Here is a 17,512-nt window from a genome sequence, read left to right as displayed (position 1 = left end):
AAGGTCCTAACGAGTGTTGCTTAACAAAGAGACCTTGGAGTGCAGGTTCATAGCTCCTTGAAAGTGGAGTCACAGGTAGATAGGATAGTGAAGGCAGCGTTTGGTATGCTTTCCCTTATTAGTCAGAATATTGAGTACAGGTGTTGAGAGGTCATATTGTGGCTGTACAGGACATTGGTTAGGCCACTGTTGGAATATTGCATGCAATCCTAGTCTCCTTCCTAATCAGAAAGATGCTGTGAAACTTGAAAGAGTTCAGAAAAGATTGACACAGATGTTGCCAGGGTTGGTGGATTTGAGCGATAATGAGAGGTTGAATAGGTTGGGGTTGTTTTCCTTGGAGCATCGGAGGCTGAGGGGTGACCTTAGAGGTGAATAAAATCATGGAAGGGCATGGATAGGGAAAAAAGGCAAGGCTTTTTCCCTGTGGTGGTTTGGGGAGGGGGAGGGGGGAGGCGCGGGGGGGGAGAAGAATCCAGAACTAGTGGGCATAGGTTTACGGTGAGAGGGGAAAGATATTAAAGAGAGACCTAAGGGGCAACTTTTTCACGCAGAGGGTGGTACGTGTATGGAATGAGCTGCCAGAGGAAGTGGTGGAGGCTGGTACAATTGCAACATTTCAGAGGCATTTGGATGGGTATACGAATAGGAAAGGTTTAGAGGAATACAGAGTGGGTGCTGGCAGGTGGAACTAGATTGGGTTGGGCTATCTGGTTGGAACAGACGAGTTCTCACGCAGAGGGTGATGTGTGTGTGCAATGAGCTGCTAGAGGAAGCAGTGGAGGCTGATGCAGTTATCAAATTTCAAAGGAATCTGCATGGGTATACGAATAGGAGGGTCGAGGGGATATGGGCCAAATGGGATTGATTAATTTCAGATAACTGGTTGACATGGATGAGTTGGACCAAAGGGTCTGTTTCCATGCTGCACAGCTCTGACTCTGTAACTATTGTCGCATAAAGTGTCAGTGCACATGAATGGACAAAAATGTTTAGGTAAAATTGAGGGTGATCAAAGCTCTTTTAACATCAATATATAAATACATTGTATCTTAATCTTATGTTTGAGCAAACTCTGCTCCATCTAGTAATTAGTTTGGAATTTGTTTGAAAGGGACAAATAAAGATTAGCTTAAACAAACATCAAAGTCAGTGAGATTGGCAAACTGCCTAAACCATTACCATTTGCTTTGACCAATGCCAATTTTCAACATTTGCATTATTGAGTCCACTAGTTTATGGGAACGGTGATTTGAATCCAGTCTCCATTGACAGGATCTCAAGACTTTAAAAGGGCTTTTTGGAGTTCACATTTGTCATTCTGTGACAAGGCTTAAATAATTTGTTTATTCAAGAGAGTGTTCATGCATACAGTTCTGCAATCCGATACATCTGACAATCCTTTACCTTTAGCTAATCAAGCATTGAAGTGCAGTCACTGTCATGCCAGTACAAGTAGTGAACAATATTGAAATTGTGTGAACGCCCAAATCAACATACAAGATGAAAGGCAAATTAACCCAATCATTAGTGATGCTACTTAAGCAAGAACTGTTGCCTCAGCTTTCTTTTGAACAGCAGAGAATCTTATATTTCTCCCTCTACATCAGATATGACCTAGATCCTTTGGCTGACATTATAACCAAAGTAACCTCCCTCATAGCTTCAATGAGGTCCCAGCTAAGCTAAAATAGATATGGATGCAGGAGTCCTGACTGAGTGCTTAGAACACAAAGTCCATTGTTTAACACTAAGTTACGGACCACCTCACTCAAAACGGGCTGTAATGACATGACAAAGTGAAACTTGTATTTATGTAGAGCGTCTCACATCCTCAAGACATCACAAAGAGTGGCTGGAGTCAAGGGAGACATCAGTTCTTTGAAAAATAGTGCTGAGCAATTTTTTTTAATATCTATCCAAGAGGACAGCGGGGCTGCAGTTTAATATTACATCTTAAAAAGTGTGTCAAATGGACACCGGGAATACACTCATACTGGGCTTGATCAGTATAAATGGAAAGATTCAGAAAAGGAAGACCGTGATGTTGCACCAAGAATAAATGGGAACACCCAGTTAAGGTCGTAAACTATAATGATTCTTATCTTTCAAGTCATCACCTTTAACTCTACTCTCCAGTCCCACCATCCGGCACTATATCAGCCTGGTGTTCCAGCACTAAGAATGTACCAACATCCCAAAGTAGGAGCAGAGAATCTATAAGATCTTTTACACAGTTCAAGAAAGAGCTCAGCAAAGCTACTGCACACTTATTATGCTTCACTGTACCATGTGCACAGTGGCCAGCACTGCTGTCTCTCAGTGCCAGAGACCCGGGTTCAATTCCCTCCTTGGGCGACTGTCTGTATGGAGTTTGTACATTCTTCCAGTGTCTGTGCAGGTTTCCTCCGGGTGCTCCGGTTTCCTCCCACAGTCCAAAAAATATGCAGATTAGGTGAATTGGCCATGCTAAATTGCCTGTAGTGTTGGTGGAGGGGTAAATGTAGGGAAATGGGCTCTTCGGAGGGCCAGCGTGGACTTGTTGGGCTCACTGATTGGAGCGCTACAGTTGGCCTGAGACAGAAATCTTGGCATGGGAATGAAGTATGGTCATTTTTACAGATGGCATGTAGGCATTCTACAAACTAGTCACTCAGTCTGTGCCTAGCCTCCCTGGTGAGCTGCAAACAGTACAAGCAAATCACTTTGACTTAGGTGTGTCTAGGGCCTTTGATACTGAGGGAGTGAGGAGGTAAATGGGCAGGTGTTGCACCAACTACAATAACAACAGGAAGTGCTGTAGTTGTGGGGTGGTATTGGGAGTGGAGGAATGCACCAGGATGTCCCAGAGGAAATGGTCCCTGCAGCATGCTGTCAAGATAATTATCGTTGTTGTGGCTGACCAAGGAATAGAATAGAGTGCAGCTGATTCAATCATCCTCACTAGGGCACAACTGAAACCTTCAATTTCAGTCCCGTGGAGGATGTGACCTGTTGACACTGCCCAGAGTGCCAGACTGCTGACAGTGATGGGATAAATGGCTTCCATTTTAAACCTGAATAGCCTTTTGAAACCAATTAGTTGAAAATAAAACTATTAGGAGCTACAAGATGAAAATTCAGCACATGCTTTTTCAACCAGATGCTTTCCAACTTACTAAATCTCAGGTGACAATTTGCAGACATATTATTACGTACATGTATTAAGTTTGCATCTCATCAAAAAAAAAACTTTAAAAACAGACCTGACTTTGAATTACAGCATTTTGCTGCTTTTTAGAATCTAGAATTTTGACAGTAAAGTTATCTTTAAAACTGGGGTCGATTAGCTCAGTTGACTGGATGGCTGGTTTGTATTGCACACTGATGCCAACAGTATGGGTTCAATTCCCACACTGGCTGAGGTTACAATGAAAGACTCTCCTTTGCAACTACACTTAGCATCTGAAGCATGGTAATACTGCGGTTAAACCATCACCAGTCTTCTCTCTTGAGAGAGCAGCCCTATGGGCCTGCAGGACTGTTGTGACTTTATTATCTTTGAACCAATCTATAATTTTAGACAAGTGATGCTATATTATGGTTACTGAATCTTGTGATGAAATTATAGCTTCCACTAACAATTCAGAATAACTTGTCACCTGTGCTACATCAGCAACAGAAAGGTTGCAACCATAAAATCAAGTTCCTAGAAAGAAAGCCAATATCTATTACAATGTTATAGCATGATTTGGAGATGCTGGGTGTTGGACTGGGGTGTACAAAGTGAAAAATCACAACACCAGGTTATAGTCCAACAAGTTAAATTGGAAGCACTAGCTTTCGGAGCGCTGCTCCTTCATCAGGTGATTGTCCACCTGACGAAGGAGCAGCGCTCCAAAAGCTAGTGCTTCCAATTAAACCTGTAAGACTATAACCTGGCGTTGAGCTTTTTAACAATGTTATAGCACACACTGCATCAACACTAATCAAAATGGCTCCCTTCGCATGACGACACTTACACTAAATTAACCATTTGAAATAGTGGCATGGAGATCACAAAAACCACGCCTCTTGCTTTTCCTCGCTGAATTGTGTTTTTTTAAAAAAAAGTTGTTTCTTCCATGTTAATGTGATCAATTTGAAAAAGTCAAGAGCATGAATGAGATGTTCATGTGGCTCTGCAAGATGCAACCCTGTTATATTGGGCTCTCAGTACTTGAAATTGGGTAGTTCACTGCCACCAATCCTCTCTTCCACCTATTTTTCTAATTAATCTCACCAGAGATGTTATTACACAACTCTGGAGCAGGTGGGACTTGAACCCAAGCCCCTCTGGCCCAGGGGCAGGGACACTACCACTGCACCACATAAGGGCCCTCAAGCCTCCCTTCTAATATTTTAAGTAACAATTAAATGGATTCTGGTAGGGAAAACACAAAATCAAAAGCTCAGTGGATGCTAAACCTAATTGTTGGTGATACAGGGTAAACCACTAATGAGTTTCAACAAGAACAAGCACTTGTCTTAAAATGAAAGGGTGCAGTTCATTGCAGAATAGAATTAAGAATTAGAAACTAGTTTGGACCATAATCATTATAATTGTAAGGTATGCTACTTTCTCCCCACCCCCACCCTCCTCTCATTTATCTTTCCACCCTTCAGGCTCTCTGCCTGTATTCCTGATGAAGGGCTTTTGCCCGAAATGTTGATTTTACTGCTCCTCGGATGCTGCCCGAACTGCTGTGCTTTTCCAGCACCACTCTGATCTAGACATCATTATAATTGTGCCTGAGGTGACATATCTGTCTCGATTGTCACCTCATGCTAGACTGCCCTATGTTCCACCCAAAGACTAGGTTATTTGAATGGATCTAATGCAACTTCAAGAGCCATCACTTTGTATAACAAGCCACTGTGGAAGATCTCATGGTCTTCCACAAATAAAACATCTGTAAGTAGTGCTTCAACTTGCCTGAAGTCTGTAGGGCCTTGATCTTGGGAAACTCCAGGTATAACTTACCGAGACTGAATACAAAAGGACATTTTAGTGCAGTGGGAGATTGGGCCACATCACAGAAGCCTATAGGCCAGAAGAGAAACATGTGGCCTGTCACATATTTGTGGGTTTTCTGAGGTATTGAATTATTCCCAATACACCACACTCTTTACTCCAAGTCTGCATTTCTTCCCCCCCTTTTGAAAAACACATAATGCACATCCAATTTCTTTTTGAAAACTATCCTTAGATCGGCTTCCATCACCTTCAGGCAATTACTACAATCATAACTCGTTGCTAAAAAAAAACCTAATTTCATTTAATTCTTTTCCAGTGAAAGAAAACCTTTATTGTTGAGACAATAGTCAGTGGAAAGCCATTGGCTTAGGCTTGGTCTCTGCAGAGGCAGACATTAGCAAAGGGCCAGTGTGAGGAAATTGGACAGTTCTCAATCTTAATGTAGCAGTCCTTAGTACAAAAACTCACGTGCTTGAAACTAAAGAAAAGCTACAGATCTGAAATACTGATGGGTCAAACCTCATGTTCAGACTTAAAGACGGCTATCAAACAGAATCATATAGAGTTTTTAAAAAAAAAATCATCATTGGACTAGGGGATTCTTCTCATTCAAACAGATTTATCACACACATCAACAACAACTTGCAGCTTAACAGCACTGGCAATGCAACAATACATTCCAAATTACTGCAAAGCAACATTACACAAAATTTGACACTGAACCACAAGAAAATGGTGGTCGATTGTGAAGCCTTGATTGAAAACTTTGTTGAAGGAGTCAAAATAAAATAGGGGGTTTTCACAGGAAATCAGTTAAAGATAGCGGTGGTAGAGTGATGACTATCAAGAGTGGGTAACAGAGCTGAACTGAAAGAGCTCAGAGATTTCAGAGGGTTGCAATGATGGGGAGGAAACAGAGGTAGCCAAGAGAGACACCAAGGATGAGAATTTTAGAAATGATATGTTGCTGGCTGGTAAATCTGCAAGGTGGTGATTTCCACAATTGTAAAAGACCAGCTAGGGATGGCCAAGAAATGCTGAAGTAGACAGAACAGCTACATCCCATGAATGAACTTTTTAAAACTGGAATTACATTTGTATGAACTACAACAGTCCAAATTTAGAAACCTCCAACATGACAAAAGTGAGCTTATGCAGGGGTGTAATTTTAAAGACCTGACATATGAACATTTCCTGTACTTATAAACAGCTCCTTTACATTGCCCTGCATTGTGTTCTGACTGGTGTCCAACACCAACTTGCAAATAGGCTACAGAACAGAACCAATTTGCAAACTGCAGATTTTTTGTACTCTGCCATTCAATTAGATTGTGGTTGACCTGCATCTCAAATCCTTCCACCAATTTGCCTTTTTTTAATAAGAATGATTTCTATTATTAAATGTACGCACCAGAGTGACTTTGTAGACATACAAATTACATTATTATTTTATTCTATGCTATACAATTCTATTCAGTTAGTTATCCAATGGTCAATGAACTTGCACAACAAAAGGTGGCAATCCAGTTTTGAAATGGTCAGTTGACCAAGGAGATCAACAGCTATTCAGAACAATAGTCACAGATTTCCATGACCGTCCATGTGAAGGGATGATTTCTTAAGGCTCTAAGTTACAGAAACAGGACCTTAAATTACTTACTCCATTTTGTAATATAGGCATAATAGAACACTGCACACAGCTGGGAACAAAAAAAACCCATCTGATGCCAACTACCTCAGTACAAGCAAGAGACGAGCACTTTCAATTCTCTTCTCACAATAAATTTCCAACAAACTAAAATTACACCAGAAGCAGCCGACCTGCTTTCAGACAATCGCAGGACATCCTAATGTTTTACACTGCTCAGCCACAAGTTATTTTGATGCCGTCAGTTTGGCTGCTCACAGTGCTTGCGTGATGGACTGTGGAAATCACCACAACATCTCCCAGCCTACTCAAGTCCTTTGATGTGCCCACAATACAACTGTCCAGCATCTGTGACATAGCCACAAAATTGATAAGGATGTGCAAGGTGAGCTCAGTGAGTGCAGGTCTGACACAGGAAAACAAATGGAGTACATTGATGGGGGCTGGGGTTAAAATATGTGCTCCAAAGAGGAGGTGACAGCCTAGTGGCATCACCGTAGTTAAACCACTGTTAGTCATCACTGTTAATCTACTGTTAATGCTCTGGTGACCCGAGTGTGAATCCCACAACAGCAAATGGTAGAATTTGAATTCAATATAAAATGTTTAGAATGAAGAGTCTAATAGTTACCACGAATCCATTTGCCAATTGTTGGAAAAACCCATGTGGTTCTCTGAAGTCCTTTAGGGAAGGAAACTAGCATTCTTGTGTGGTCTGGCTCACATGGACATGCCTTCGGAATAGTTGACTCTTAACGGACGAGCAATAAATGCTGGTTCAGCCAGGGACACCCACACCCCCCGAATGAAAACCAGAACTGAACCCATTGTTTTTTTGGAACCTGTCCCAAATTCTAAAACCGTTCTCCCTAGCTACATCCCATCCCCAACTGTGCCAGGAGGAAGAGGAAGATAGCACATGAAGCACTGTGTTGAGCGTGTGTTGCTGGAAAAGCACAGCAGGTCAGGCAGCATCCAAGCATCAGGAAATATCGACGTTGTGGGCCGGAGCCCTGCATCAGGATGACATTCCACATTAAGGGCTCCGGCTCGAAACGTCGATTTTGCCACTCCTCGGATGCTGTCTGACCTGCTGTGCTTTTCCAGCAACACACTCTCAACTCTGATCTCCAGCATCTGCAGTCCTCACTATCCCCTATGAAGCACTATACACAACCTCGGTTCCTCCACGGAGCCTTTTGCTTCTGTGAATTATCTTTTCTCAATGCAGCAAATGACCCAAGGTAAGATATAGACACTAGTTGGTATTAAATTACTTGATTTTACTGAAGCAGATGGTGTGGTACAGCCGCTGTACACAGAGATATAACAGTCATCAGAAATTCTCCACATCTGAGGTCATCCACTCAGTCTAACAATAAAGCCTTTCTTCAAATACAGAAACTTCAAACATTTTGAGACAAAGTGCTGGAAACACACAACTGCATCTTTAGCATCTGGAAGCTTTGTCCAAATAACCACTCAGCCTTTTTCTTCCCTTGCTCCACCTCCCTGCCCCCCCCCCCCTCCCACCCCCAACCAATAGAACAAACAGCCCCAGGCCCCTGCAACTCCTTGTTATTCCACCATCAATACTGTAACCCTTCACCTTGTGCTCTCTCTGAAAAACCCAGACATGAAAACTGCATTCCAAACATGTCTCGCCAGATATAAATTTTAAAATTTGCCAGTCCTGACTTGTAAATTAAATCCCTAGCTATAAGTCAAGTACTTCACCTGTCATTAAGCAGCCAAGATTGAAAACTGACCCTGAGGGGCCCCTTTCAGGTTTATGCAGTTTCACACCAGTCATGGTCTAGAGGCCTGCCTAATCTCCCCCACCACCCACCCACAAAAAAGAATATTTGACCGATGTACCATTCTGATGTCAAAATTAGCAGCAGTTTGATGAATTCCATCTCCCCCACCCACACTGAACTATCTCCTCCGTCTGTAATATTCTCTTTATTTCTGTTGTTTACGAAAGCGCGCACAGCATATTAGCCGCCCCCAACAATGTGAACTTGATTACCATTCCACTTCACGGTAAAGTATGTCCAGGCGACTCGCTGCGTATGTTAAAAACTAACCTTGTTCATTAACTTCAAAGGCTACGCACTGAATCCTTTATATGCATGAGCTGCAAACACCAAGTTTCTAGCTGTTGCCAATTCCATTAAAGTTGCTTTGTGTTTATAAATGGACTGAATAGCTGCATGAATTAAATGGTGCTTTAACGCTCAGCATGCTGCAGGTGCCCTGGCCAATTTTCTTTGTCAAATAATGCACTTTTGGTACTTGACACAGAAGTGCAGAGCACAAAACTGCCTGCAACACCCCCACCTCCCACCACCCCCAAAAATCTCAGGTCATCCAAGTCATAGTGTTTCAGAACACAGAGAGAAAGTTAAGGGCACTATTTAAATGACATTCTCAAAAAATAAAGACTTATTTATTTTAATAGGAATAAGGAGAAACCATATCCATTGACAAGTGGCTCATAGTTAGAGGTCACAGACTGAAGGTAATTGGCAAAAATAAAAACTGGAGATTGGGTTGGAGTTGGATGCAGAGATGTGGATTAATATAAAAATGCAGGATATTAAAGATCTGGAACCCACCGCCTTGAAAATATTAGAGGAAGGTGAAGACACACACAGATGGTCTACAGTGATCAACCTGCATTTGGAGTAAAACACCATAGAAATAGACCCTTCAGTCCAACCAGTCCATGCCGAACATACTCCCCAAACTAAACTGGTCCCACCTGCCTGCTCCTGACCCATATCCCTCCAAACCTTTCCTATTCATGTGAATCTCTCTACTCTTATCTTAAAAACGTGCCCCAGTTCTTGAAATTCCCCATCCGAGGGAAAAGGCAACTACCGTTAACTCTATCTATACCTTTCATCACTTTATAAACTTCTATCAAGTTGCCTCTTAACCTTTCATACACCTTTGAAAAAAAATCATCCCTGCCTCTATACTCAAAAGGACTTTTGGAATACTGTGTGCAATTCTGGTCTCTCTCCAAAGGGAGTATGTTGTGAAACCTGAAAGGGTTCAGAAAAGATTTACAAGGATGTTGCCAGAATTGGAGGGTTGGAGCTACAGGAAGAGGCTGAATAGGCTGGGGCTGTTTTCACCTGGAGTATCAGAGGCTGAGGAGTGACCTTATAGAGGTTTATGGGATACTAGCCAACTGCTGGCAAATGGGACTAGATTAATTTAGGAAATCTGGGCGGCATGGACAAGCTGGATTGAAGGGTCTGTTTCCGTGCTGTATATCTCCATGACTGAGCTATTGTTGGGCCCAGGGATCTTTCATATTACAGTAACTATTCCAATGCTTTACACTCCCTCTGGGTAATTACTTGCAATTTTCTTGGTGCCAACTTTTTTTTCCTTTCCTTGTCCCATTATTGCCCATTGTTACCTTTCAAAGTTACCTGAACCATCTAACTCCTTGTCAGATTTGAAAGGATTCAGAAAAGATTTACAAGGATTTTGCCAGGGTTGGACGATTTGAATTATAGGGAGAGGCAGATTAGGCTGGGCTGTATTTTTGGAGCATCAGAGGCTGAGGGGTGACCTTATAGAGGTTTATAAATTCATGAGAGGCATGGATAAGGTAACTAGATGAGGTATTTTCCCTGGGGTGGGGGATTCCAGAACTAGAGGGCATAAGTTTAAGGTACAGGAGAAAGATTTTAAAGGGACCTTAGGGCACCTTTTTCACACAGAGGGTGCTGTGTGTATGGAACGAGCTGCCCAGAGGAAGTGATGGAGGCTGGTATAATTACAACAATTAAAAGACATCTGGATGGATAACAAATAGGAAGGGTTTGGAGGGATATGGGCCAAGTGCCAGCAAATGGGACTTGATTAATTTTGAATATCTGGTTGGCATGTTAGTGTTGGGCTGAAGAGTCTGTTTCTGTGCTGTACATCTCTATGAATCAATCATACAGCTTCTCTTTTATTCCTTGTCTGCATCACCTCTCCCAACACGGAACTATTTTTTCCGACAACCGCCATCACCCTGCCAGTTTTACACACATTCAAAACTCTAAATCCAATATCTTTCAGTTATGAAGAAAGACCATTGTTATGAAACAGTACCTCTCTCCACATATCTTGTCTAAAGTGCAACAGAAGGAAATGGCAGACAGTGAATGTTGGGAATCTGAAAAGACAACACAAAGTGCTGGAGAACCCCAGCAGGTTTGACTGCATCTGTGGAAATAGAAACGGAGTCAATGTTTTGAGATTATAATGACTCTTCTTCAGAGGTGGTGATGGCCTCATGGCATTACAACTCAACCACAGATGTGATCAACAGATGTGCAGGTTAGGTAGATTGGCCAAGCTACGTTGCTCAGTATCCAAGGATGAGTAGGTTAGGTAGATCAGCCATGGGAAATTCAGGGTTATACAAATAGGAAGGGTTTGGGGGGATATGGCCCAAGTGCTGGCAAGTGGGACTTGATTAGGGTTAGGGAATGGGTTGAGTCTGACTGGGATGCTCTTAAGGGAGCTAGGGTGGACTTGTTAGGCCGAATGGCCTGTTTCCACAGTGTAATGATTCTATGGGCTGTTACTCCTGAGATCCAAACAATGTTCTCAGGATAAGGGTTCAAAAACCCCCATGGCAAATGGTGGAATTTGAATTCAATAAAAATCTTGAATTGTTGACCCTGAAACTGTTGTTGATTGTTTGGGGAAAACCCACTGTTTCACGAACGTCCCTTGAGGGTGAGAAACTACTGTGCTTACCTGATCAGGCCTGCATATGACTCCAAACCCATGGCAATGTGGGTGACCTTTAGCTGCTCTCTGGGCAATTAGGGATGGGCAAGAAATACTAGCCTCGCCAGAGGCTCCCACATCCCACGAATTACTTAAAACTGACTTTCTGCATTTCTAATATTTTACTATTGAGCAAACACAGTAGCCCAGTCATGCACCAGTGGAAAATACAAAGTAATATTCCTTTTATATACGAAAAAAAGGGAGGGAAGGAATGGTAGGAGATGGAATGAATCCTCAAAATTCAAACTAAAAAAAGACACTCAACCCGTTACAGTGTTGACATTTTGTGACAGCGTTCCAAAGTGAATCCTATCAATTTATCCCCTCCCAAGGTCTTACAGCTCCCTCCACTTGACACATTTAACCTCTTTCCCTCAGAAGTAGCAATGCCATCTGTGTTAATCACTATGGCAAATCACTCCACACTGGATGCCATCTGAAGGATTTTCTTACAACCTTTTGAACAATGATTTTAAACGGATTATCTCACTGGCCAGAAGAAATAATCCGTCCCTGCTCACCAAACCAAGACAAACTCCAGTAACCTTCTCTGCTCTCGTAGAACAGTACCAGTCTTCTCTCAATCACCACTTCCCCTCTCATCATCCCCAGCAATTCTGTGGGGCTGATTATCATTTTTTTATATAAACAGAGACACAACTACACACATACATTACTACAGCTAATGCTGACAAACTTGACATCCAACAGTAATTACAATTAACAGGCAGATATTTTCCTAACCCAAAGTCACTTAAAATAAGTTGTCTAGCCAAAGATGTGGTTACAATGACAGGTTATTCCACAGTCTCCAAATTTTATATACAGTCACAATGTAGGGAATTATGTTTCACATTTATACTTAACTTAAACATCTAACTACCACTCAACACCACTAAGAAACTAAAATAGATTCACAATTAAAATAAAATTACAAGCAAGCTAAAATTCATCTCAACATTATGCCAAGAAACACGCACAAAAGGTTGAAACTTGTGAACACTGGGGTCAATTACCAGTTTGCTACTTAGAAATATAGTTTTGCCACACCTGGATTTCCAATTCACCACATGTGAATTACATACTAGACATCTTTGACTAAACCCAACACTCTTATCCAAAAACCACGACACATTAGGAGCAGAAATGTATCCTTCATGCAGACTGCGTGTAGTGCATATCTGTTCTTGATTAGAACTGTATAGGTATTTTTCTTCTGCTTTTTCTAGTTCCTGGGTGTTGCAGTGTGTTGCGGCTCATTGAAATATTGTCCTGATGCAGCTCTATTTGTGGGCATTGTGATGATTGTTTCTACAGTTAAGTATTTGACTGGGACAACACATCCATCCTAGGACAAGCTAAACAAAGACATGCATGAGAATTCCAAGAAGCATGGCATTCTAACTGGAACTCCATCAATAAACTTGTTGATTTGGACCCCATCTATCATCCTCTGAGAAAAAGGATCATAAATGAGAAACCAAGACATAAATAGAAAGTGGGGCAGAACACCAGTGCTTCACCGGAGAGTCACTGAAGATGTTACCTAATAAAAGTGCCGAAACTTCTGAAAACAAACCCTCCAGCGCAGTGAGCAAACTTACATCCAGAACCTCAACCTGAGCTACAAATCTTCTCAAAAATCATTAATGGAGAGCTGTTTGCAGCAAATGGGAGTGAGATGAATGAGTGAATTACATTCTACACTGGGAAGAAGTAAATTCAGTGAAATATGACTGTTTCTTTCTAAAGCCAGACTCAAGGATGGGAACGTTAACGGTAAAAAGAAAAACCTACAGATGCAGCCTGATTAAAAAAAAAACTTAAAATGCACAGCAATGGAGGCCATTCATTCCTCATGCTCATGTATACTCTGAGTGTGTTGCTTAACTCATCCCACTCCTATGCTCTTTCCCCAAGGCCCTGCAAATGTTTTTTGCTTTGAAGTGAACTTCCTGAATGTTTGTAGCCTTTAACCTTTTTTTTCCCCAGATAGTCAGCAGCTCCAACATTATTTCTTGGAGGGACAAGGCAGTGTGGGTAGGCTCAGTCACTAAATTATCATAGATTAGTCTTGTTTTGGTGAGCAAGATGGGTGGGGGAAGATGATAAGAGAGGTGGGGTGGGAAAGAGGGCACAACTAAAAACATGCAACAGATTCTGGACAGAAACACATTAGTAACGCTGCTATATATATATATAAATAAAAAAAAACAAAAAATGTAGATTTGAATTTACAGCACAACTTCAGAAGACTCAATGGTCAGCTCCTTTGGTGCTGTGAGGCAAGGACCCAGGTTCGATTCCACCCTTGGGTGACTGTCTGTGTGGAGTTTGTACATTCTCCCTGTGTCTGTGTGGGTTTCCTCCCGATGTTCCAGCTTCCACCCACAGGTTCAGGTAGGGGGACTGACCATGTTAAATTGCCCACAGTGTCCAGGGATGTGTAGGCCAGCTGGATTAGTTGCAGGAAATGCAGGGTTACAGGAATAGGGTAATGGTGTAGGTGGGATGGTCTTCAGAGGGGCAGTGTCGACGCAGTGGGCTGAATAGCCTACCTCCACACTGTAGGGATTCGATGATTCTATAATCAAAAAAACATTAACCTTTGAAACATAGTCACTACTTGAATGCAAGGGACACAATCCAAATCCAGTCTAGTTTCAGAGAACACCTCTGGGACACCCGGACCAACCAACCCAACCACCCCATGGCTCAACACTTCAACTCCCCCTCCCACTCCACCAAGGACATGCAGGTCCTTGGACTCCTCCATCGCCAGACCATAGCAACACAAAGGCTGGAGGAAGAGCACCTCATCTTCCGCCTGGGAACCCTCCAACCACAAGGATGAACTCAGATTTCTCCAGTTTCCTCATTTCCCCTCCCCCCACCTTGATTCAGTCCCAACCCTCAAACTCAGCACCACCTTCCTAACCTGCAATCATCTTCCTGACCTCTCCACCCCCACCCCCACTCCAGCCTATCACCCTCACCTTAACCTATCGCATTTCCAACATTCCTCCCCCAAGTCTCTCCTCCCTACTTTTTATCTTAGCCTGCTTGGCACACTTTCCTCATTCCTGAAGAAGGGCTCATGCCTGAAACGTCAATTCTCCTGCTCCTTGGATGCTGCCTGACCTGCTGCACTTTTCCAGCAACACATTTTCAGCTCACAATCCAATTTGCCATGGCAAGATACCATAGTAATCAAATCCACTACATGTATCTGGGAATTTACAGTGATAAATGTCAGGCAGGAGAAAGTGAGGACTGCATGTGCTGAAGGTTAGAGTCGACAGTGTGGTGCTGGAAAAGCATAGCAAGTCAGGCAGCATCCGAGCAGGAAAAATCAACGTTTTGGGCATAAGCCCTTCATTAGGAGTGGGCTTATGCTCGAAACGTCGATTCTCCTGCTCCTCGGATGCTGCCTGACCTGCTGTGCTTTTCCAGCACCATACTCTCGACAGTGATAAATATCAGTCCAAGTTACGAGGAGACAGAACTCCCGTTCTCCTGGTTAAACAGTTCGACAACATAGAGACGCTTAGAGAGAGAGAGACACACAGGCACATATGTGCTTTTGCGTGTGTAAACATAGTTCATGTGGTTTGGCACATAACTGGGGGTTCAGTCCAAACAAGAAGAAAGTGATGGGGAAAGTGATGGGGAAAGGCCTTAAAACAAGGGAACAACATCTCTCAGTTTGTCGACGCAGCCGAGCGGCCATCCCAGTTACCCCATTATTATGGACACTGTCCCACAGGACCATGTTTACCCCACCAACATGAGGCCAATAGTTTACGAAGCGGGACTTCCACCGGCCACAGAAACGAGTCAGTCAAGGCCGGTACATGAAGTTCGCTTATTAAATCAGACCGACCAAAATCCCCATCACCGTGTGGTTACCGCTCCCTCTGCCCACCTCCCCCGCACTGCCTCAGGAAGGCTTTCCCCTACTCACTCTGCTGGCGGTAGCGGCTCTGCGCTGGCCCGGGATTACACAGCGTCACCCTCCGATACAATGTGCCCTCCTCTCCGTTACACTATTATCTCCCTCCGATACAATGTATCCTTCTCTCCGTAACACTATTATCTCCCTCTGATACAATGTATCCTTCTCTCCGTAACACTATTATCTCCCTCTGATACAATGTATCCTCTCCTCACTGAGATCCTCCGTGTTCCAATAGAGAACTTGCCCCCTCCCAACCCGAAGGTGTAAATAATAAAGGGATGTCAAATAGATTCCCCTCACATCATCTCCAACACAACGAGATCCCACCCCACGGACTCACACTATCGATTATATAGAGTACTAATCATTAATGATTACAAGGCTTTTTTTCATAAAAAGCCGCTGAGCTGACCTATAAATATGTAATTCTAATCCTTTAGTCCCCCTCCTCCCCAATTTAATTTGGTTGCATCCAGCGCGTCATATTCCATTCTGGACTATACTATAATACATCAGTCTGAGAGGGTGGATAACAAATTTTAAACTGAAAATTTAAAATGATTGAAAATGTAAAGCAGGGATTTGTCTTTGCATTTTTGCAAATATATATCGTTTTTCATACTTTTAAAGTTTGAATGCAAATGAATGCCGTTATTTATTAAAATCAACTCAATATTTCACTCTCCTCCCTGTCTTTGTGTGGTGTATTCCTCGCCCCGCCCCTTCCTGCCCCCTGCTGGTGGCTCGCTGCCAGCACAGCCTTTCCACAGCTGCTGGGAAATTCATGCTACTGGAAGCGTGTTTCAATAATTGAAGGAGTGTTCTGAATCGGGTCGAAACAGAATCTGGGGGTTTCCCGACCTGAAATGCTGATCAAAACATGATTTTACGCTAACTGCTCCGGAATTTCCTAGAATGTACATACCAACTAACAACAGCAGTCGAGTACTCAGGCATTCAATTCTGCTTTCCCCTTCAATGAGATCATGGCAGATCTGATCACTGTACATTCCTGCCTATCCCCGAATAACATTTTACCACGGTCCCCTCTCCTTTGCTTATCAAGGACCTATCTACCTTTACCTTAAACATATTCAAAGGTTTTGCATCCAGCACTTTTCAGCAAGATTTACAAGAGAGTTCGAAAGACTCATCACTCTCTGTGAGAAAACAAAATCCTTCGACTCTCTTAAACTGACGATCCTAAAACTTTTAGCAGTGATCCCTTGTAGATTCTCCCATTATAGGGAACACCTTCTTCATTTCTCACCCATCAAGATCTAGAATCTTTTATCACTTCAATAAAAACTCATAAAGGTGGATAAATCCCCAGGACCTGATGAGGTATACCCTAGAACTTGGTGGGAAGCTGGGGAAATGATTGCTAGGCCCTTTGCTGAGATATTTGTTAGCCACAGGTGAGGGGAGAGAAGACTGGAGGTTGGCTACCGTGGTGCCACTATTTAAAAAAGGTGGTAAGAAAAGCCAGGGAACTATAGACTGATAAACCCGACATTAGTGGTGGGCAAATTGTTGGAGGGAATCAGGATGGCGACTCCTTGTGAGCTACCTTCAGGAAGTCTAACTCGAACACCGAGTTAGCACTGCTGCCTTACAGCGTCTGAGACCCGGGTTCAATTCCTGACTCAGGTGACTGACTGTGTGGAGTTTGCACGTTCTCCCCGTGTCTGCGTGGGTTTCCTCTGGGTGCTCCGGTTTCCTCCCGCAAGTCCAAAGATGTGTGGGTCAGGGGAATTGGCCATGCTAAATTGCCTGTAGTGTTAGGTAAGGGGTAAATGTAGGGGTATGGGTGGGTTGCGCTTTGGTGGGTCGGTGTGGACTTGTTGGGCCGAAGGGCCTGTTTCCACACTGTAGGTAATCTAATCACTTCTATACTTTTAAAATTATATTGTAAATCTGAAATGCCTCTGTTCAAGTTTTCTTTTCTCTCCCTATGCTGCCCTTGCTGACTATGATATGGAGGTGCCAATGTTGGACTGGGGTGGACAAAGTTAAAAATCACACAACACCAGATTATAGTCCAACAGGTTTATTTGGTAGTACTAGCTTTTGGAATGCTGCTCATTCATCAGGTAGC

At 42.9% G+C, this 17,512-nt stretch overlaps 1 protein-coding gene across 1 annotated transcript in view; it reads right to left on the bottom strand.

Annotated features, from left to right (window-relative positions):
• c12h21orf91 (chromosome 12 C21orf91 homolog) overlaps positions 1–15,615 on the bottom strand; it is a 47,230-nt gene extending 31,615 nt beyond the window's left edge. The window contains exon 1 of the mRNA XM_060833845.1: positions 15,421–15,615. The gene's annotated coding sequence lies outside the window, so the exon portion shown is untranslated. The remainder of the gene's footprint in view (positions 1–15,420) is intronic.
• Between the last annotated feature and the right edge of the window lie 1,897 nt (positions 15,616–17,512).

Source organism: Hemiscyllium ocellatum, chromosome 12 (genome assembly GCF_020745735.1).
Source record: "Hemiscyllium ocellatum isolate sHemOce1 chromosome 12, sHemOce1.pat.X.cur, whole genome shotgun sequence".
Taxonomy (NCBI): domain Eukaryota; kingdom Metazoa; phylum Chordata; class Chondrichthyes; order Orectolobiformes; family Hemiscylliidae; genus Hemiscyllium; species Hemiscyllium ocellatum.
The sequence above is the reverse complement of the archived record's forward strand: the minus strand, read 5'-3'. Positions and strand labels throughout refer to the sequence as shown.